This window comes from Triturus cristatus, chromosome 1_2 (assembly GCF_964204655.1).
Source record: "Triturus cristatus chromosome 1_2, aTriCri1.1, whole genome shotgun sequence".
NCBI lineage: Eukaryota > Metazoa > Chordata > Amphibia > Caudata > Salamandridae > Triturus > Triturus cristatus.
Window position 1 is genome coordinate 211,025,214 of NC_140580.1, and position 22,497 is coordinate 211,047,710.

The 22,497-nt window shown below is 45.1% G+C and overlaps 1 long non-coding RNA gene across 1 annotated transcript in view; it reads left to right on the forward strand.

Moving 5' to 3' along the window:
- LOC146867061 (uncharacterized) overlaps window positions 1-22,497 on the forward strand; it is a 110,478-nt gene that overhangs the window by 79,222 nt on the left and 8,759 nt on the right. The gene's annotated exons all lie outside the window — the stretch shown is intronic.

Consider the following 22,497-nt stretch of genomic DNA (forward strand, 5'->3'; position numbering starts at 1 on the left):
AGACAAAGGATGCACAATCACCAAAGATGACTGACACCGGATCATGAAACTGAAGGCCGAGCTGCGCACAGAAAACACACACTCAGCAGGTGTTGAGGGCCCGTTGTGGGGACCAACATGGCCAAATACATACACAACCATGAACTTCATGCACAAGAGAGATTCAAATCCATGAAGAACACCATGCATGTTGCTCATCTACACATAGACTCATATGCACAATCTTGGACAACTATGCCAGAGATGCCGCATGTACAGTGGCAAGAGACCTGCATTGACAGAGATGAGACACCTTGGAGGCTGAGAAACACCTTTATTACTCAGGCCAACAGTAAGCGAAAGGCATCAATATGAACAGACTCACAGGTCATTTGGCTGAACATGTGGGACCTACACTGGACACCCCTTTCACACCACAGATGCTGTAAATCCATTGAACTGGCACACAAGTGAAGGGGGTGAGCCAAACAACCCCTGTTGCACACGGAGAGGCTGCAATTCCCCATTGAGCCTCTTATGGGGATGTCCCACAGTATGTCCACCCGTAGCCTCCCGGATGTTTCAGAGGGAAGTTTCACACACATTGATGCCTTCCTCACAATCCACAATCCCATTACAGATGACTGCCACGTAGGGTGACTATCAAGTCATGGGAGTCATGCTTCATGTCAGGTGCCCCATGGTGAGTCGACATGTATGCATAGTAACAAAACATGCATAGGAGCAGTGCCCACACATTCCATACAACTACCACACCCAAAATGCCTTGTTGCAATCCTACCCAAAGGCGAAATTTCACCATGTCCGTGCATGTAACGCTACTTCAGCACACGTTGCAATACTCATGAGGAATAGCAGGAGCCCAACGATGCCACGAGCAGACAGCATGCGCAAATACCTGGGGATGACAGACACACAAGAAGTTACTGAAAAGATACTCAACCGCATGCATGGTCAGTGACTCTACAGGAATAAGTTTGTCACCATGCTAGTTTTAAATTTACTGTCTCATCCACAATGTGTGGAATGACATCATCACTCGAGTGCCACATCAGAACACACCTCTAAGTAACTTAGCATACAGTCAGCTGGACACACACATCTCAACACATGCCACACAAGGCTAAAAGCGTGCACACTCAGACCCAGGGACTCACCATTATGAGAAGAAGTTGCGTATGAGCTGACTCCGGATGTCCTCCTCCTCATCCTCCTCCTCCTCACTTGCCTCGTGACCAAGCCCTTCATACTCCACGGGTGGATGTTCCTGCTCATCCGGATCCAGGATGAGTGGCACAGCTTTCTCCACTGCCATGTTGTGCAGCATGCAGCAGACGATGAAGATTTTGCAGACCTTAACCGGTGCATATGGGAGGGATCCGCCTGTCTTATGAAGGCACCGGAATCTGCTCTTCAGGAGGCCAAACATCCTCTCAATCACTCGCCTGGTCTGCCCATGGGTGTTGTTGTAACGGTGATCTGCAGCTGTTCTGGGGTTGCGGAGAGGCGTCATCGGCCATGGCATGTTGGGATAGCCAGAGTCCCCTACATGGAAACATCATGTACAGAAGTGGGTCAGATGATGCTGTAAGATACAAAGATACCGCTAAATACAGGACAAACAGAGTATACCCACCAACAAGACATGCTCGTTGGTTGTGCAGCCCCAGCATCATTTCTGGCACCCTACTACGCCTCATGATGTAGGCATCGTGTGCTGACCCTGGAAAACGTGCACAGACATGGGAAATCAGCATGTTAGCAAGACACACCACAAGGGCATTAATGGAGTGATAATGTTTTCGGTTTCGATAGGCTACCTCCTGTGCCTGTGGTGGCACCAAAGCCACATGTGTCCCATCAATGGACCCAATGACATGGGGCATGCCTCCCAGGGCATAGAACTCACCCTTGACACCCGTCAACTGCTCACGAGTCGGAAAATGGATGAATTAATCCAGGTGCTCCAACATGCCTTCTAAAACATCATACAGGACACGGCTGAACATGGTCTGGGACATGCCACCCACATCAGCTATGGTGAATTGAAAAGTGCCTGTGGCAAAAAAATGTAGGGCTGCCATCACCTTCATCTCAGCGCAGTAGGATAACTGTGTCGTGGTTGGAGGTGTGGTGCCAGCCTGTTTTTCAGGTCCTCAATTAACTGTTGGGTGAATCTGTAACGGCGTATGCAGTCACATTCCCTCATGGCACCCAAGTCTGGCATTGGTCGGGGGAGAGGCGGTGACCTGCAGAAATTTGGAAGGAATAACGAAGAGTGAGTACATCACAACACCAATGTCAATAAACTGGGCACATGTTCAACTGCTAATACACATCTGCAAAATACTGAGTCTGGTCTGTGCAATACATCCAGGACACGTATGCCAGCCAGATGCAACTCCTACGAAGAGCCAGCTACAACCGTTGATTGTCAAGTTCTCCAGTACATGCCCTGAAACAAGCTGTGGGCCAGTGTAAGTGAACAGCCAGAGACATCATAGGAGTGACATACATCCACATATCTGCTTTTGAAGGATGTCATCTCATACAGACAGCTGGCGGCAAGCTAGACGCACAGGGCACATGTCATTAAAAATTACGAGCTCACACACATTGTGATGAAGGGGTACACGTGAAAAAAGAAAACACAGACATGGAGACGACGCAGATATGTCCTCATGTCAAAAGAACATGTTCAAAGCATCCAGACACACGTAACGTGTGAATCCACATGTGGCATGTTGTGCGTATATGTGTGCCATGGCCATCTACGCACAGACACATGTTGGATGCAGCAACAGCAGATGCAGTTGACGGAACACCAACAGCAAACCCATGGGAACACATGACTCACACAACATAGTCACATCGGGCCACGCTGGTAGTGAGATGTCAGGTGTCAGTGTCCCTGTCCCTGGCATCAGGGGACAGTTGCGGGTGTTGGTGACTGTGCCATACCAGTGATGCAGTTTCTGACACGTTTGTACTACATGCACACATGTGCAAAATGTGAAGGGGAAGTGTGCCACATAGTGCCCCATCACACATGCCATCTGTCCAGAGGTCATCACACATTTATTGTGCAAAAACATGAGGAGAAAAGTGCCATATCACTGCCTGACTCACATAGGCCCTGCACAAGAAGAACTGCACTGACAATGACTTGATGTTCAGCCTTGTGTGAGTGTGAGACCTCCATTCCTGTCCTGTGCACCTCATATCACCAGTGGAAGATGTGAAACGCACCGTACACACGCTCTGAGGGCGTGTGTACGGTACATATCACTATATTGGTGTTGGCGTAGGAGTACGCGTGTGTGTAAGGACCGTACACACGTACGTGTACGACCAGTGTGTACACGGACCACTGGTCGTACACGTCCGTGTACACACTGGTCGTACACGTACGTATACGACCAGTGTGTACACGTACGTGTACGACCAGTGTGTACATGGACGTGTACTACCGTAGTACACGTCTGTGTACACACTGGTCGTACACATCCGTGTACACACTGGTCGTACACGTACGTGTACGACCAGTGTGTACACGGACGTGTCAAACGCACTGTGCAACTGGTGCCGTAGGGGTACGTGTCAAACGCACCGTACCTGTGTGTGGATTGTCAAATTACATAGGGGACACATGAGGGACAAGTATAATGGCCTAAATGCATGCTGGTTGTCATGGAGACCGAGTTTCCTGTTCAAACATTTTCATCAGGAGGCCTGCAAAAGTCGGTTGGAGACAATATACAATGTTGCAAAGTGGTTGTTGACTTGCCATGATGCTCAAATTTTGAACCATGCAAAGGCACTCACTGGTGTATGTTTAAAGGGATTGGAGGAAACGTAGGATGCTAATGAGTCTGACCAATCACTCTGTACTCCTGTAAATGAAACAGCCCAGCAAGGCAGATATAAGTCAGCCAGGACCCATGAGAGGGCACTTGCCTGCACAACCTTTCATTCCACACCACTGCTGCTGTCATTGCTTCCTCTGTCACCATGTCCAGGTCTGTGGAGAGGGCCCAGCCATTCACCCAGGAGGAGAATGAGGCGTTGCTGGACGTCATCCTCCCACAGTACCCCAGCCTGTATGGGAGACCAGGGGAGCAGGTGAGTGCTGACTCCACTAGCTTTGACTGTGCCCCTTTTTTGTGACTGTCACTTCTGGCATTGTGTCCAGGTGTGACAGACATGCAATGTTGTTTAGAGTGGGTCCCAGGGGGGAATGTCTTATGTCTCCCATGCAGAGCATGATGTAGTTCATGTCTGCACTCCTCACTTGCATTGTGCTTACTGTGACAATCACTGCATGGTGCATGGCACATTCAGCCTGGCTAATCCTCTTGGGCATTTTAGTTCTATAGTCCTGATTTGATTCTGTGGTCCCCCCGGTGTGACAGGTGACTGTACCCACAGATGTGTGTGAGTTGAGTGTAGCTGTGGCGAGAGTGTCCAAATGATGTGTACGCCCCCTGGACATTGATGTGTGTGAAGGTTCCCTGTCATGTGGGTGAGTGTCTATGTGGAGTGTTGCACCACAGCTGCATGGAGGAGGCATATGCTCTACCCATCTGATGTGAGAAGGAAGCCGTTCTGTGTGTCTGACGTGCTGAGCTAGCCCCACACCTGTGACACCCCCCAGTCAAGTGGCACATGCGCAGAGTGAGGTTTTTATCCGCTTTTGCCAATGGCAGGTGATTGATCTGTGCCTGTGTGTGTCTGTCTACTCTGCTGAGGTTGCGTCAGTGGCCTGGGGCATGTGACTGCTTTGAGGTGCTGTCCATCATCCTTGTGTTGCTTGTGACGCACAGTGTGAGCCATGATCAGTGATTGTGTCGCACCCCTCATGCCACCTGTGTACTTTCAATTCCATGTAGTGCTTTTGGCCTTCCCCAGAGGCTAATGTCCCTATGAAAAAGGTGCTATGAGTTGGCTGCATACTATGCCCTGTTCAAAAAAGCAAAGATGTTCAAATGTGTGTCTCCGTGATATGGAGCAGGTGTAGTGATGTTGTCCCACTTTGTTGTCCTCACAGGTAACCGCCTACAAGAAGGGGAGAATTTGGAAGCGGGCTGTCAGGGCCGTGATGTCGGTGGAGAGTCGGTGTCGGCGCCTACCCCAAGTGAGGAAACGCTGGCAGGACATCCGGTGCTGGACCAGGAGGATCGCCCGGGTCCTGCTGGAGGACACACCTCCACGCCCCCACGGCGGGCGTCGATGACTGACCCACCAAATGAAGCGTGTCCTGGCGGTGGTCTTCCCTGACATGGATAGGCGGTTACAGGAGAGACAGCAGCAAGGAGGGGGTAGGTACATGTGTGTTTGTTGTGTGTCACCAGCTTTTGGAAGTGCTCAGTCGCCTGGATACACTGCCAGGGTTTATATGTGCAGTGCATATCCTGTTCCCCCAAGCCAACCGGTGCTGTTCTTCCTCCCTTCCCCTCCTTGACATGTGTTCCCTGGTCTGTGTGTAATCACTCTTGCACATGGTCATCTAGGCGGCCAGTTAATCCAAGTGCACAATCCTTGCAGCATCATGTGTGGGGGTGGTCTGTGACATGTGTTGGTACCTTGCCTGTGCCCTGTCCTGTTCAGTCATTCGGGGCTCCATAATTGTTGGCACTGATGCTGAGTCTGAACATAGGAGTGTGAGGCTTAAAATGAACAGACTTGCAGCATGCATGACCGATGTTGTGGCCTCAGACATGATGTGCATGAGTGGGAGATATGCATAGTGCGGGGACGATTGCTCCTGTTGCAGTCAGATCTATCCAGGACCATGGAGCAGTGTGCCCACTACAGTTCCCTGAGACACCTTTTCCTAGGAATCATGTGTGTCATCCAACACTGTGGCCATTCTCGGTGTGTTCAGCATAGTTTGGCCTCTGTGGCATTATTCCCTGGCCTCATTTGTATTTATGTAAAGTGTGCTACATGTGTCCACTGTACAGGGTGACCCCATTTGGCTTGTGCATACTCACACTGGCCAGTGCCTGTGTGTCTATGTACAACTATCTGATGATGGTTGTTTGTCAATAATATGTGTGGTCAGCCGCACGAGATGATGTTGAGTACATTTAGTAGTTCTTGATGCACATTTTAGTAAACCCAGAGTAAGAGGTGTAAGTACTTGCTCTGTCTCAATCACATTGTCTCAGGTAGGGAGGGTTTGTGCGGGCAAGGCCTACATGTCCAAACCTTATGTCTCCTTGCCAGGTCTGACCTGTGTGTGATAATTGTCTGGACAGACACTCAACATGCAGTGACCCAGTCATGTTGTGCAGGGTTTAATGTTTGTGCTTTGCAGCATGTGTCAAAAGTTAAAAGACATGGTTCCTGCTCATCCATGTTTGGCAACGGTGTGTGGTCCAGATGCTACGTAGTTTGGTCTGTGTGTGCTGACATCTGTGTGGACAATCTTGGTTCCCATGAGGGTGTCTCCTCAGTGCAGGTGCTCCTTGTTCCGACACAATTGCAGGGCCATTAGCTAATTGATTGTCCTGTGTTTGGACATGTGTGCCCCTCCACATGACAGGTAGTGGGTCAGATGTGTTGCCAAATGTGTCATGATGTTACAGATGGCCATGTGACAGGTGGCCTGATTCAAGTTGTTGGTCAAGCAGTCTTGGTCGTTGGCACTCACTACACTTGTCAACATGTCTCAATAGTTGATATGCATGACGTTGATGTTTTGTGGTGAATGACATTAATGTGCCTGCATGACAGATGTCTCCCAAGGATGTGTACAAGACACCACCTTTATACTTTTCTTGGGCACGCTGGCACATTAGAAACGAAGGCACAGTTTTGAAAAATATTTGTTTAGAGATTATACATTTACATGTTCCCACTGTGTGGTTGCATTTGGGTAAGTCCTTGGTTGTTGCTGATACCAACTTACGAGTGTCAAGTCATCCAGAACACCATGGTGCCATGTATATGTACTTACTGATACCCCATTTCTTCTTTACTGTGGCTTATTTAATTTGGGCTGCCAGCTCATACAATGACTGTGTAAAAGTAGTTTTCTGTGCACCTCCTTGTGTGACTTCTGTTATACAGGCACATGTTTCTTCTGATGAAAAAGTGGCACATGCACACATTCCACACATCGTTGATTGTGTAAAGTGTTGTGATTCCCAAGGGTTCACAATGTATTTACTCACAGGTCTCTGAGTGTGGGGACACCTTCAGCATTGGCATCAGTTATTTGCCCTTGGGTGCACCAATACTGTTTCTTTCACAGTGAACAAGAGGTGACATGCCTTCATAGTCTGGCTGTGCTCAACAATTCCCAGACACCATATCCTCTGTCTAATTGGATATCGAGTTATTAGCTGTTGTGTCCGGATTTTCATTTTTTCCAAGGGGCATGATGGGTCAACCAACTGGGGAGTGCAGGGCTTACATATGTGCGGAGTATTGTAGATGTTACTCATGATGCTTTTCATGATATGCACTGTGACCTATTTTGTTTGGACGAATGTGTCATATGTATACAGGTGTCTGATTATTTCCTGTCTCTTCACCTTGCCCACAGCATCGTCGGGGGACACCGAGGGAGACACCTGCACGGACGTGGAGGAGGGATCCAGCACCGGTGCCACCAGTGCTGGCGAGTCTGGTGCAGCAAGTGGCACAGAGGGCGAGGGGAGTCAGGCGGAGGACCTGTCTAGTACCAACACGGACTACGACGCTGACGGGTCCGAGGCTGAACTCCCAGAGGGGGCGGAGGCTGCTCCAACAGCTGGCAGCAGCACTACATCTATCACCGCCCCCTCCATTCCCATCACCGCCCTCCCAGTTGCTCCGGTCCCTTCTGTCCGTGTAGGGCAACAACATGTCTCCTTCGTGCCAGGCACCGCACCCCCTGCCCCTGTCTTCCCTGCTGCCCTCACTGCCGAGTCTGTGGACATTCAGCGGCAGTTGCAGGTTGGCCAGACATCGCTGCTGAGTGTCCTCTATGGCCACACCAGACTGCTGACACAGATGGTGTCGTACATGGAGGGCATGTCATCAGCGATGTCTGACCAACGGATGTTGCTGAGGTCCATGGACTCGTCACTGATGGCAGCAGTTAGTCTCCTGCAGCGCTTCGTCCCCCCTACCCCTGCACCATCCACACTTCCCACTCCCATGCCTGTCCCAAGCACACCCAGACGTTCCCAGGCACGCACCCCACCAGACACAGCCAGCACACCAACACGGAAGGGCAAGCGCACACCTCCTGTCACGCACACTCAGGGGGAAGAAGGCACACGCACTGGGTCTGGGGCACACAGGCAGACACGCAGCCACAGTCGGAGTCCGCATTCCTCACTCCCCAGTCCCTCCAATTTCACACCCCTCGGTTCCCCTGCCCCACAATCTGAGAAGGAGACCTACTTGGCTGTGCTGGGCCTCAGCCCCACTGGTTCACCAGCCCGCAAACGGGCAAGGCACTCCACGGGTAGGGGAGTGCAGCGCCCTGCTAACCACCACCTTTGGCGCTGCCCCACCCCCTGTGGTGGAGTCGTCCGTCCCTGCACCCACAACACCTACCCTTCCTCCTCCTGTACCTGCGGTGCCTGGTCCTTCCCCACATGATGCCCCCCCAGTGGATGAACATGAAGTGTCAAAGGTGCAGGCAACCTAGGGGAGACGCGTGGTCATGTGCCCCCCCCAGGACTTCGCATCTGGACTGGCCTATGGCCTTTGTAAATAGTGTCCTTTTATACTTTTTGATTTAATGCCGAATAAAGCATTTTGTTTTTCCTTTGCACACTATTGCTTTTCTGGTATTGATGTTGGTGCTGATGCTCCCTGAGTTGGGGTGGTGATAATGTGTTAGGTGTCTGGGAAATGTTGTAGTCTGCTGCTCATGGGGTGGACCCTGGTATCTGCGTGCCATCACAAGGTCTCTGCAAATAATCTTTGGTCATGTATGCTCTTTGTGTTTGGAGACATTGTCCCAAGGAGTGTTCCTTTCTTTGTGGCACCTGACATCTTCCCTGCAGGGAGTTGCACAATTGTTGTGCTGACCTGTGTCTACATTTCCTTGGTGGGTGACGGATCCCTTCAACTATGGCCATGCCTGCTGAGAAATGTCTCCGCCTGCATCGTCTGTGCCATCCTTGGTAGTCACTGTACTTGTGTATAGAGTATGTTGCCATGCCTTCATGTAGAAATGGTCCCTTTTACGCACTATGCATGTGTGTACTCCCAGCCTAGCACACATATGTTACTTGTTCTGCAGGGTATTTGGGCACCTGACTGACAATTGTGGGCATTGTATCTGTGGGAACTCCACCCTATTCCTTCCTGTACATTCCTATCAGTCCTGGAATGTGCCTGACAGTGTGTGTTCCCTTTGGCACTCTTAGTTTAGTAGGCTTTAACATGACTATACAATCTTGTGGCATGATCTCAGTGTGTGTATTGTGCTGCATCCGCAAGGGGTGGGTATGCATGTGTCATTTGTCCTCACACCCACATGTGTTGTCTCATGCAGTGGGGGAAGGACATCCATCCTCATGGGAGTGGGACACTGCTGTCAGTGATGTGTTGTTATGGCACTCTCAACATAGTCGCACATTGGGGGTGAGTTCATACACCCATGGAGTTGTGGTCATCTGAGGATGATGTACACACCCCCATGTCTCTGTCCACTGCTGGGAGTGATAGGCACCCACCCCTCATATGTCTGGGCACTGCTGGGAGTGATAGGCACCCACCCCTCATAAGTCTGGGCACTGCTGGGAGTGATATGCACCCACCCCTCATATGTCTCTGTCCACTGCAGGTATTCCTCTACACCCACCCCCATGTCTCTGTCCACTGCTGGGAGTGATAGGCACCCACCCCTCATATGTCTGGGCACTGCTGGGAGTGATAGGCACCCACCCCTCATATGTCTGGGCACTACTGGGAGCGATAGGCACCCACCCCTCATATGTCTGGGCACTGCTGGGAGCGATAGGCACCCACCCCTCATATGTCTGGGCACTGCTGGGAGCGATAGGCACCCACCCCTCATATGTCTGGGCACTGCTGGGAGTGATAGGCACCCACCCCTCACATGTCTCTGTCCACTGCAGGTATTCCTCTACACCACCCCCATGTTTCTGTACACTGCTGGGAGTGATAGGCACCCACCCCTCATATGTCTGGGCACTGCTGGGAGTGATAGGCACCCACCCCTCATATGTCTGGGCACTGCTGGGAGTGATAGACACCCACCCCTCATATGTCTGGGCACTGCTGGGAGTAATTTGCACCCACCCCTCATATGTCTCTGTCCACTGCAGGTATTCCTCTACACCCACCCCCATGTCTCTGTCCACTACTGGGAGTGATAGGCACCCACCCCTCATATGTCTGGGCACTGCTGGGAGTGATAGGCACCCACCCCTCATATGTCTGGGCACTGCTGGGAGCGATAGGCCCCCACCCCTCATATGTCTGGGCACTGCTGGGAGCGATAGGCACCCACCCCTCATATGTCTGGGCACTGCTGGGAGTGATAGGCACCCACCCTTCATATGTCTGGGCACTGCTGGGAGTGATAGGCACACACCCCTCATATGTCTGGGCACTGCTGGGAGTGGTATGCACCCACCCCTCATATGTCTGGACACTGCTGGGAGTGATAGGCACCCACCCCTCATGTGTCTCTGTCCACTGCAGGTATTCCTCTGCACCCACCCCCATGTCTCTGTCCACTGATGTGAATCCTAGGCAGACACCCACCCACCCGCCTGCACCCTTGGTACAGTACACTGCTCTCCTGGGCATACACCCCCCCAATATACTGGTTAGATGCTGCACCAGGCCCTATGACAACATTCGTGGCGTGTGTACGCCTTGTATCACTGATGTACTGGTGCCCTAGGGGTATGCGTGATGCGGTCCGTACCCACGCTCTGAGAGTGTGTGTACGGCCCGTGCCACCATTGTTGGGGTGACGTAGGGGTACGGCCCGTACCCACGCTCTTAGGGCATGTGTACGGGCCGTACCACCATTGTTGGGGTGACGTAGGGGTACGGCCCGTACGCACGCCCTCAGAGCGTGGGTACGGGCCGTACCCATGCTCTGAGGGCGTGGGTACGGGCCGTACCACTATTGTTGGGGTGACGTAGGGGTGTGGCCCGTACCCACGCTCTGAGGGCGTGGGTACGACCCGTACCTACGCTCTGAGGGCGTGTGTACGGGCCGTACCACCATTGTTGTGGTGACGGGACGCGTCCATGTCCACTTCCTTTGTGGCGGGACGCAGGCCTTGGTGCTCCTTCTTCGCGTCGTCCTCAATTTACCGGGAGTTTTGGGCTGCCGTAAAATATTAGCCGTGCGGAGTGACGTAGGCACGAATCGTACTTGCTGGTCTGTAAAACGCTGCCTGACTCCGTCCGGACGTCACGTACACGATGTCCCGGATCGGAATTGGGGGTATTTTTTAGCCGCACGTAGTTTTGTACGAATTGTACGGAAATGGTATTTCTGTACGATTCGTACTTGCTGATTTGTAAGGGGGATTTCCCGGGTACGAGTCGTACGGAGAAAACGCTCCGTACGACCATTCGTACCCAGGTTTTAACGGATCGGAATCGGCACCTTAATGTGTTTTAATTTGTTTTTTAATTAATAATATTTGTTTAATTGATAATTAATTATGTTAATTATGCAAATATTTTTTTTTATTTCCAATGTGGGGTGTGAGTTGTGTGGTGTTATAGGCTAGGAAGTAAATAGACTACATTTATGTAATAATTAATGTTTATTTAATAAATAATTTCTAAATAAAAATATTTATTTGTTTCAAAATATTTTTTTTAATTTATCTTATATAATATGTGTAGGTAATTATGCTATGTATTTAACATTATAAAAGGTTTGTATTTTCAATAAATATATTTTAATTTTAATTATTTACATATTTATATTTTTTTACTTACTTTAAAGAATATTTTTATTCTGGGGATGATATTTGTTTTGTTTTTAATTTTAAACTGACTGGAGTGAGGATAGTAAATTTTACCCATCCGAAATCCAACACTTTCCCCATTGATGCACTGACTGGAGTGGGAATAGTAAATTTTAACCCTACGTATTCCAACGCTTTCCCTACTGTTGGACTCACTGGAGTGGGAATAGTAAATTTTATCCCACCGCTATCCAACACTTTCCCTACTGTTGCAATCACTGGAATGGGAATAGTAGTTTTTACCACTCCGCTGGCCAACACTTTCCCTACTGTTGCATTCATGGGAGTGGGAACAGTAATTTTCACCCCTTCGCTATCCAACACTTTTCTTTCTGTTGCACTGACTGGTTTGGGAAAAGTACATTATCCCTCCTCTATCCAACACTTTTCCTACTGTTGTACGCACTGGAATTGGAATAGTAATTTTTACCCCTCCACTATCCAACACTTTCCCCACTGTTGCACTCACTGGAGTGGGAAGAATAATTTTCACCCCTCCGCTATCCAACACTTTCCCTACTGTTTCACTCATTGGAGTGGGAATAGTAATTGTTAACCCTTCGCTATCCAACACTTTCCTTTCTGTTGCACTGACTGGTTTGGGAATGGTACATGTTATCCCTCCGCTATCCCACAATTCCCCTACAGTTGCACTCACTAGAGTGGGAATAGTAATTTTTACCCCTCCGCTATCCAACACTTTCCCCACTGTTGCACTGACCGGAGCACGAATAATCATTTTTACTCCTCTGCTATCCAACACTTTCCCTACTGTTGCAATCACTGGAGTGGGAATAGTAGTTTTTACCCGTCCGCTGTCCAACACTTTCCCTACTGTTGCACTCAATAGAGTGGGAAAAGTAATTTTTACCCCTTCCCCATCCAACACTTTTCTTTCTGTTGCACTGACTGGTCTGGGAATAGTACATTATTCCTCCTCTATCCAACACTTGTCTTACTATTGCACTCACTGGAATGGGAATAGTAATTTTTACCCCTCCACTATCCAACACTTTCCCCACTTTTGCACTCACTGGAGTGGGAATAGTAATTTTCACCCCTCCGCTCTCCAACACTTTCCCTACTGTTGCACTCACCGGAGCACGAATAATAATTTTTACCCCTCCGCTATCCAACACTTTTCCTACAGTTTTCCCTATTGTTGCACTCATTGGAGTGGGAATAGTAATTTCTACCCCTCCACTATCCAACACTTCCCCATCTGTTACACTGACTGGAGTTGGAAATTTAACTTTAACGATAATTAAATAATTTAATGTTTTAATTTTTAATAGAATGTTTTTTTTCAAATAGATTTTATGTTATAGGTATATATACCTTGAAACTGGCACTGATGAAGCCGCTTGAAGGCTGAAACGCGTATGCCGAGCGTTTCAGGGACAGAATCTCTCTGCGCATGAAAAATCAGTAAAGCCTTTTTTATTCCCCGGAGTTGTGTCGCGCTGTCTACTTACTTGGAAGAGAGCATAGACTGTATGTTTTAACCAGCAAGCAGGCGCTGGATGGCGATGCGCCCTCTCGTTCTGGAGCAACGCGGTGTAGCCTGCACTTGGAGTGTTTGTGTTTTTCCGCGTAGCCCCCCCAGCATGTCAAAACCACTTGGAGTGATTCTGGATGCAAGGGGAGAGAGGAGGCAACATTGTGTGCCTGATAAGGGGACAAAGAAATGGCCGGACTCCCCAGTAACCAGGGGTGGTGTTGATACCTGCAGCCAATTGTTTTTGGGGTACCACATGGTGCAAGGAATGCCCTGTTACTCAATGGGTCTCCTCAACGGACTATCAAGACCATAAGGCACCTGGCTGGGATATGTAAGCAAAGCAGCTGTACATCATTAAGCGGAGGAGGGGCGAGAGACCACCTGACTGGGTGTGGTCTTGGGAACAGCATAACATCGCTAGGCCCCCCAGGAACACCAAGAACACCTTGAAACTGGCACTGATGAAGCCGCTTGAAGGCTGAAACGCGTATGCCGAGCGTTTCAGGGACAGAATCCCTCTGCGCATGAAAAATCAGTAAAGCCTTTTTTATTCCCCGGAGTTGTGTCGCGCTGTCTACTTACTTGGAAGAGAGCATAGACTGTATATATATATATATATATATATATATATATATATATATTGAAACAAGGCAAAAGACGTGGCACTCTGGAACTGGTTTTGGCTTATATTTATTATTAGCAACCTCCACAAACTAATAATAAATATAAGCCAAAACCAGTTCCAGAGTGCCACGTCTTTTGCCTTGTTTCAATTAATTGGGTCAGGATCCGACCCCTACGTAGAGCACCAGCAAGTTGAGCGCGCCGAGCTATAGGTCACATTGGGAAAAAAAAAAATATATATATATATATATATATATATATATATATATATATATTTTAGTTTTTAGCCGAGCGTTGAACTTAGCCAATCCCTGCTAGGCGATGCCAGTGCGTGGGGCGGTGGCAGCAATCGTCAAAAGTTCTCAAACCAAGGGCAATGCAGGAAATCCACGCAAGGACCAGTCGGTACACCAGAGGACTGTACACAAGTTTATTGTGCACACAGAACAACGCGTTTCGGTGATGCCTTTGTGAAGTCCTATATATATATATATATTACAATTATACAATACATTAAAAATATTACTTTAGTAATTGTTTTAAACTACACATATATTATCTACTGGCGGTCGCCAGTAGATAGTTATAGTTAGGACCGTGTTTCCATAGGAAATCTCAAAATTCTATTTTGAATAACTTTGGCGCCGGTTGACGAATCCTCGCGGAATTTCAAAACAAATGGGGCGCTCCGCTCGGCTCCTACCCTGAAAGTCTCGGGGGGATTCGTCAAGCGGGGGCCGAGAAAAAAGGAGGGTCCCAAAACGCGTTTTCCCTATGCATTTTCCCATAGGACCTTTAGTCGAAGGTACAGCCCGAACGGCTGAACAGAATTACTTGAAATTTGGCAAAGAGGTAGTCCTCAGGTCAGGCATGTGCCTTTTGCATATATGGAGTCAATCTGTTCAGTAGTTCCTGAGAAAATTGCAGTTAAAGTACATAAATATCTATAGCCACGCACCGTGCGCGCACGGTGCGCGCACCCTAACTTGCGCAAGCGTAATTCTGATTGGTGGTTACATGTCAGTCAACGTTCGAATCGGTCAAAATCAGAAAGTGTCGGACGCCATTTTGTTTGTTTTGAGTGCGAGAGTGAAAAAGGAAGGTGGCGAACGTGAAAAGGGGGCAGGGTAGAGAGTTCCTGACCCCCTAGCCTTTGTCAGGGGGTCCCTGAAGGACCACGAAGGCAGAAAAAAACATTTTAATTCTTTTTTTTAAAAAATCGCGGGGTGCGCGCACCGTGCGTGCATGGTGAAAAACCATTTAAAAAAAAAAAACACTTTTAAAAACGTAGTTTATTGTAAAATAAATATATAAAAAATATAATAATAAGTACATAACTTGGCATTTAAAAAACCGTACAAATTCACTGAAAAAACCATAGGTTTCACACACGTTATAGTTAGGAATTAGCATTTAAAAAACCTTGCAAATTCACTTAAAAAACAATAGGTTTCACACATGTTATAGTTAGGTGGACATTTCACCAATGAAATTCCCCCGTTATAGTTAGTTCAGATAACTATAACTATACCGTGATATATATATATATATATATATATATATATATATATATATATATATATATATATATATATACATATATACCATATTTTGTACAACTATATTTATGGCATCGATATTTTTTTGATATTACTGTACTTACCATTATATGTATAGGATGTCGATATTTTTGACATTGATATTTTGGTCACAATAGTTTTGTATGGGGATATTTTGAGTGACGATATTTTGTCAGTGTACCATTTTCAACAACAAACAATACAACTCTATATATCATAATATCATTCAAGATACAACATGGTAGTGTTCCCCATCTAAAAAGCTTGAGCATAAATAGTTTTTAATTGAGATCAATAAAGCATTAAAAAAACGTTCATGTTTGGCACAACTAATTCCAGCAACTGGATGAGATGTTTCCAAAACCTCCTTCTTCTTTAGGGTTGACTAAACAATGAACATTCGGAAAACAACATTGATGCACGACATGGTAGAGTCATCATCCTTTAAAGACCACCTTCATTAGGACATCATAAATATCTTCATATTCATATTGGCAAAAAATATTAAGTCTAATGTTGGGTGGGATCTAAACACTAAATAGATAAAACATAGTTTAGACAGCATAGTAAAACCGTAGCTAATCCCAAGGAACACAGTTTTAACATTACAACAATATTATTTTAATTACATATGTTCTATTTTTTGCATTTCTGTAATCTTGTCCAATTATTTTACCTAATTACAATACCCCTAAAATGATGGGTAAAATGGACTTGACTTGAAACACATTGTCTAATATTCAAAATAATAAAACATGCATTATTATTATTATTATGTTTCTTATATAGCGCCTGAATCGACCCCCGAAGGGGTATGTCCGCGCTTTCCTTGGGAAGCCGTCCTGGCTTTTCCCTGTGAGATAGCCCCTATAGGGCATCCCCAAGGTGAAAGCCAGGCATCCCGCCACGGGGGGGCTGTTGTGGAGATTAAGCAAGCTTAATGCCCAGAGTTGCAGAGTGTGAACCCATGATTAGGTCAGGCACCAAAGCGAGAATTATCGAGTCCATGGACATTTTGAGCTCAAGACCCTGCCGCGTCGAGAATTGAACCCTGGTCCCGGGTCTGACCTCTGCTTCAGGGTCTGCCCGCTCTAACCAGTGAGCCACACTTCTCCACATTCACAGTCATTTAGACCAAACTCACATTACAACATTCTGAAAATGCAAGCAAGCATTTACAGCTGTCTTACAATATGGGTAAAAACAACAACTAAATCTATATCATACCCAAAATACCATTCAAAAAGTTTCTAATTAAGGATGTTCATAAGTTAATTAACTTCCCAAGGTAGGCATTCTCAGTTGTGTATCCACTCATTACCACCATAGACTCGTCTGCAGCTCAAAAAGGTAAACAAATAATGCTCACTGCAATAGTAAGAGTGTGACAGTGCTAAATAATAGTTTTTAATTGAGATCAATAAAGCATTAAAAAAACGTTCATGTTTGGCACAACTAATTCCAGCAACTGGATGAGATGTTCCCAAAACCTCCTTCTTCTTTAGGGTTGACTAAACAATGAACATTCGGAAAACAACATTGATGCATTTAACGGCGCTCCAGCCGTGAGGATGCACCACTCGTAAATCAGAGAGGCCAAGGACACAGAACTGTCTTGAGTCCGATTCGTAAACAGACCGGCAGAAATCATTAGGCACTCTTAACTCTTCAGAGGCCCACCAGAGGGTTGAAAAATAATTATTAAGTGTGTGTGGCAGCGCAGAACCTACCAAGGCAAATAATGTTTAAAAAGGCATTCTCGATGACACTAGAGTTTGTACTACACATCCCAGCATGCACAGGACACTATACTCACCTGTGAGGCCCACTGAAGGGTAATTGGAACACACAAAAGCATGCTGGGACAAATGCCTTTGAATCCTGCAAAGCCTCATATTATGCCTGTGATCAAGAAGTCTTCACTTCAAAACGCGTAAGGCCTGAAAAATGCTCTGAATTAAATAATGCTGTTGAAAGCCAATACTGCGTCTGTTTTGAGTGCTCCTCAAACCGAGGAGGTATTGTTTGACATGAATTTAACGACCCTCCAGCCGTGAGGATGCACCACTCGTAAATCAGAGAGGCCAAGGACACAGAACTGTCTCGAGTCCGATTGGAAAACAGACCGGCAGAAATCATTAGGCACTCTTAACTCTTCAGAGGCCCACCAGAGGGTTGAAAAATAATTATTAAGTGTGTGTGGCAGCGCAGAACCTACCAAGGGAAATAATGTTTAAAAAGGCATTCTCGATGACACTGGAGTTTGTACTACACATCCCAGCATGCACAGGACATTATACTCACCTGTGAGGCCCACTGAAGGGTAATTGGAACAAACAAAAGCATGCTGGGACAAATGCCTTTGAATCCTGCAAAGCCTCATATTATGCCTGTGATCAAGAAGTCTTCACTTCGAAACGCGTACCCTGAAAAATGCTCTGAATTAAAGAATGCTGTTGAAAGCCAATACTGCGTCTGTTTTGAGTGCTCCTCAAACCGAGGAGGTATTGTTTGACATGAATTTAACGGCGCTCCAGCCGTGAGGATGCACCACTCGTAAATCAGAGAGGCCAAGGACACAGAACTGTCTCGAGTCCGATTGGAAAACAGACCGGCAGAAATCATTAGGCACTCTTAACTCTTCAGAGGCCCACCAGAGGGTTGAAAAATAATTATTAAGTGTGTGTGGCAGCGCAGAACCTACCAAGGGAAATAATGTTTAAAAAGGCATTCTCGATGACACTGGAGTTTGTACTACATATCCCAGCATGCACAGGACACTATACTCACCTGTGAGGCCCACTGAAGGGTAATTGGAACAAACAAAAGCATGCTGGGACAAATGCCTTTGAATCCTGCAAAGCCTCATATTATGCCTGTGATCAAGAAGTCTTCACTTCGAAACGCGTACCCTGAAAAATGCTCTGAATTAAAGAATGCTGTTGAAAGCCAATACTGCGTCTGTTTTGAGTGCTCCTCAAACCGAGGAGGTATTGTTTGACATGAATTTAACGGCGCTCCAGCCGTGAGGATGCACCACTCGTAAATCAGAGAGGCCAAGGACACAGAACTGTCTCGAGTCCGATTGGAAAACAGACCGGCAGAAATCATTAGGCACTCTTAACTCTTCAGAGGCCCACCAGAGGGTTGAAAAATAATGATTAAGTGTGTGTGGCAGCGCAGAACCTACCAAGGGAAATAATGTTTAAAAAGGCATTCTCGATGACACTGGAGTTTGTACTACACATCCCAGCATGCACAGGACACTATACTCACCTGTGAGGCCCACTGAAGGGTAATTGGAACAAACAAAAGCATGCTGGGACAAATGCCTTTGAATCCTGCAAAGCCTCATATTATGCCTGTGATCAAGAAGTCTTCACTTCGAAACGCGTAAGGCCTGAAAAATGCTCTGAATTAAAGAATGCTGTTGAAAGCCAATACTGCGTCTGTTTTGAGTGCTCCTCAAACCGAGGAGGTATTGTTTGACATATATATATATATACATATATACCATATTTTGTACAACTATATTTATGGCATCGATATTTTTTTTGATATTACTGTACTTACCATTATATGTATAGGATGTCGATATTTTTGACATTGATATTTTGGTCACGATAGTTTTGTATGGGGATATTTTGAGTGACGATATTTTGCCAGTGTACCATTTTCAACAACAAACAATACAACTCTATATATCATAATATCATTCAAGATACAACATGGTAGTGTTGCCCATCTAAAAAGCTTGAGCATAAATAGTTTTTAATTGAGATCAATAAAGCATTAAAAAAACGTTCATGTTTGGCACAACTAATTCCAGCAACTGGATGAGATGTTTCCAAAACCTCCTTCTTCTTTAGGGTTGACTAAACAATGAACATTCGGAAAACAACATTGATGCACGACATGGTAGAGTCATCATCCTTTAAAGACCACCTTCATTAGGACATCATAAATATCTTCATATTCATATTGGCAAAAAATATTAAGTCTAATGTTGGGTGGGATCTAAACACTAAATAGATAAAACATAGTTTAGACAGCATAGTAAAACCGCAGCTAATCCCAAGGAACACAGTTTTAACATTACAACAATATTATTTTAATTACATATGTTCTATTTTTTGCATTTCTGTAATCTTGTCCAATTATTTTACCTAATTACAATACCCCTAAAATGATGGGTAAAATGGACTTGACTTGAAACACATTGTCTAATATTCAAAATAATAAAACATGCATTCACAGTCATTTAGACCAAACTCACATTACAACATTCTGAAAATGCAAGCAAGCATTTACAGCTGTCTTACAATATGGGTAAAAACGACAACTAAATCTATATCATACCCAAAATACCATTCAAAAAGTTTCTAATTAAGGATGTTCATAAGTTAATTAACTTCCCAAGGTAGGCATTCTCAGTTGTGTATCCACTCATTAACACCATAGACTCGTCTGCAGCTCAAAAAGGTAAACAAATAATGCTCACTGCAATAGTAAGAGTGTGACAGTGCTAAATAATCCCACAACATACAATCCAAAACAATATCTCTTATTCACTCTGTATATTTTATAAAGGCCACAAATCTACCTCAAAGAAAAGACTCATTATTATTATTCAGATATGTCGTATATATTTCTACCATGATTAATTTGTCCCAGGTGGCTATAAGACAACAAAATAATAAAAATACATGCCTATCATTGAGCACAGTATAGTATTGATATCGAGACATATGGACACCAATAATGCACACCTACTTTCTAACTCATCGAAACAACATATTTTATACACATCCATCCCAAAGTTCATGGGTATTAGCACACCTCTCAAGCTTGTAACCACCAGCCCGATTATTTCATCTGCCTTAACCACCTCTCAAAAGGTTGGTGATTTTTCCCAAATCACAGAGCTATAAATAGGAATTGAACTATATACATATACCTGTAATCTATCACCATATTTTGCCACCACAAAACAACAGCCAGTGGATACCTTTAATATCATACAAGCTCTTTACTTATATACTAGACGGCTGCAGCCTCACGGCAAAAGCCGAAGAGTATCCGAAAGCTGGCTATAAAGCTGTTTTTTGCTGTCACCTCATTACTCATGCAATGGCAGAAGTGGCAGGACGCAAATGGTGCAGGTAGAAAGTCAAACATTCTTGTTAATCAGGCATGCGTTCAGCACAATAAAAGGTTACCTGTACTGATCACAACCTAACAAACTAGAACATGGCAGCCATCTTGGAGTTGCTAAAACCTCCTAATATTCTGTATTGTTCTAGGCCCATAATTTCAATTTAGGTTCTGTTACTCAACAACCTAACTTAAAATAGATATTTATATGTAACACATGGTGCTTGAAACATATGGTAATGTCCATACAAATTGTCAACTATCAACTCGAATGTGGGGCCATATTAGGGGGTCTTTGCCAAACTCCTTAGACCATGAATTATGAACAGGTTGAACAAGTGCTACTACATGGTGAGCTAAAGGCAAATTAATATGGAACATGTTACACCAAATCAAGTTTCAAGTTTAGGTCTAGTTATTTTCAAGAATTGGTCTTATAGAAATAGGGAATCATTATTTTTAAAATCATACATATTCGAACAAATCTTCCCACTAAAAACTCCACAAAATAAAATTAATTAGCACTAAATATCCACATCCCAAGTTTAGACACTGGATCACATTACTTTCAGATCATTATTACCTGTGTCACCATAACAAAAGAAAGTGCACTGAGCCTCTTTACCAAACTAGCATTTTTTTTTTGTATTATTGAGCAGAGCAAGAAGGTACCAAAATACACGTTTTCAATCAAAACATTTAGATCACAACAACTGGAGAAACCATTGATATAAGTATGTTGGCAGACTACTTACTAAACAGCATACATGGTATTATGTATTCTTGTGTTTTATATACTATATCATACCATTCCGTTGTATATTAACAAACTGATGCATAAGGTGTAAATGCAAAATGAGACTTCGAGATCACATGTGTCTCAGATATAATATAAAATTCATCTTAAATCACTTAAGAGACAAATTAAGTTCTTGATTTAAAGTGCAAATGCAATAGCAGCCGGTAATTTACTTTAGCAAAATACAGTACTATTAACATCAAATCTACATTGTCATGATTGAACCCCAGAAACAAACTGATGAATAAAGTGCAAATGCAAAATGAGGCTACAAAATCGCATGTGTCTCAAATGTGATATAAAATTCATCTTGAGTCACTTAAGACACAAATTAAGTTCTTGATTAAAGTGCAAATGCAATAGCAGCCGATAATTTACTTTAGCAAAATACAGTACTATTAACATCAAATACAAGTATTATCACCATATAAAGTGCAAGTATGATAGCAGCAAAACTTCACTTAGAAGACAACCACAGTATTTCAATCATAAAATACAGCATATAAGGTTAACAAGATAAAGTGCAAATACAAATAGCAGCCAATAAATAGGATACTAAAAAACACCTTAAACATAAATCAACATTTTCATGATTGAGCCCCAGAAATTGTACGTTGCTAATCATATAAAATTTGTATAAGTAGAAAATCATTGCCCCAATCCAGTTGGGGATCAGTAGTGATTTATGATTTAAACTGCCACATTAAACACCAATAGAAAAAAATATATATAATACTCTTCGAAAATTAAAAAAGCCTGCGACAAGTCTACGACCTATCCTTGAGTAGGAGTAATTCTTCAAATCTTTTCCAATTTTTCTCATATTTCCTTATGCCGCCTACTCGCTTGGCATATGCCTCTTCAAAT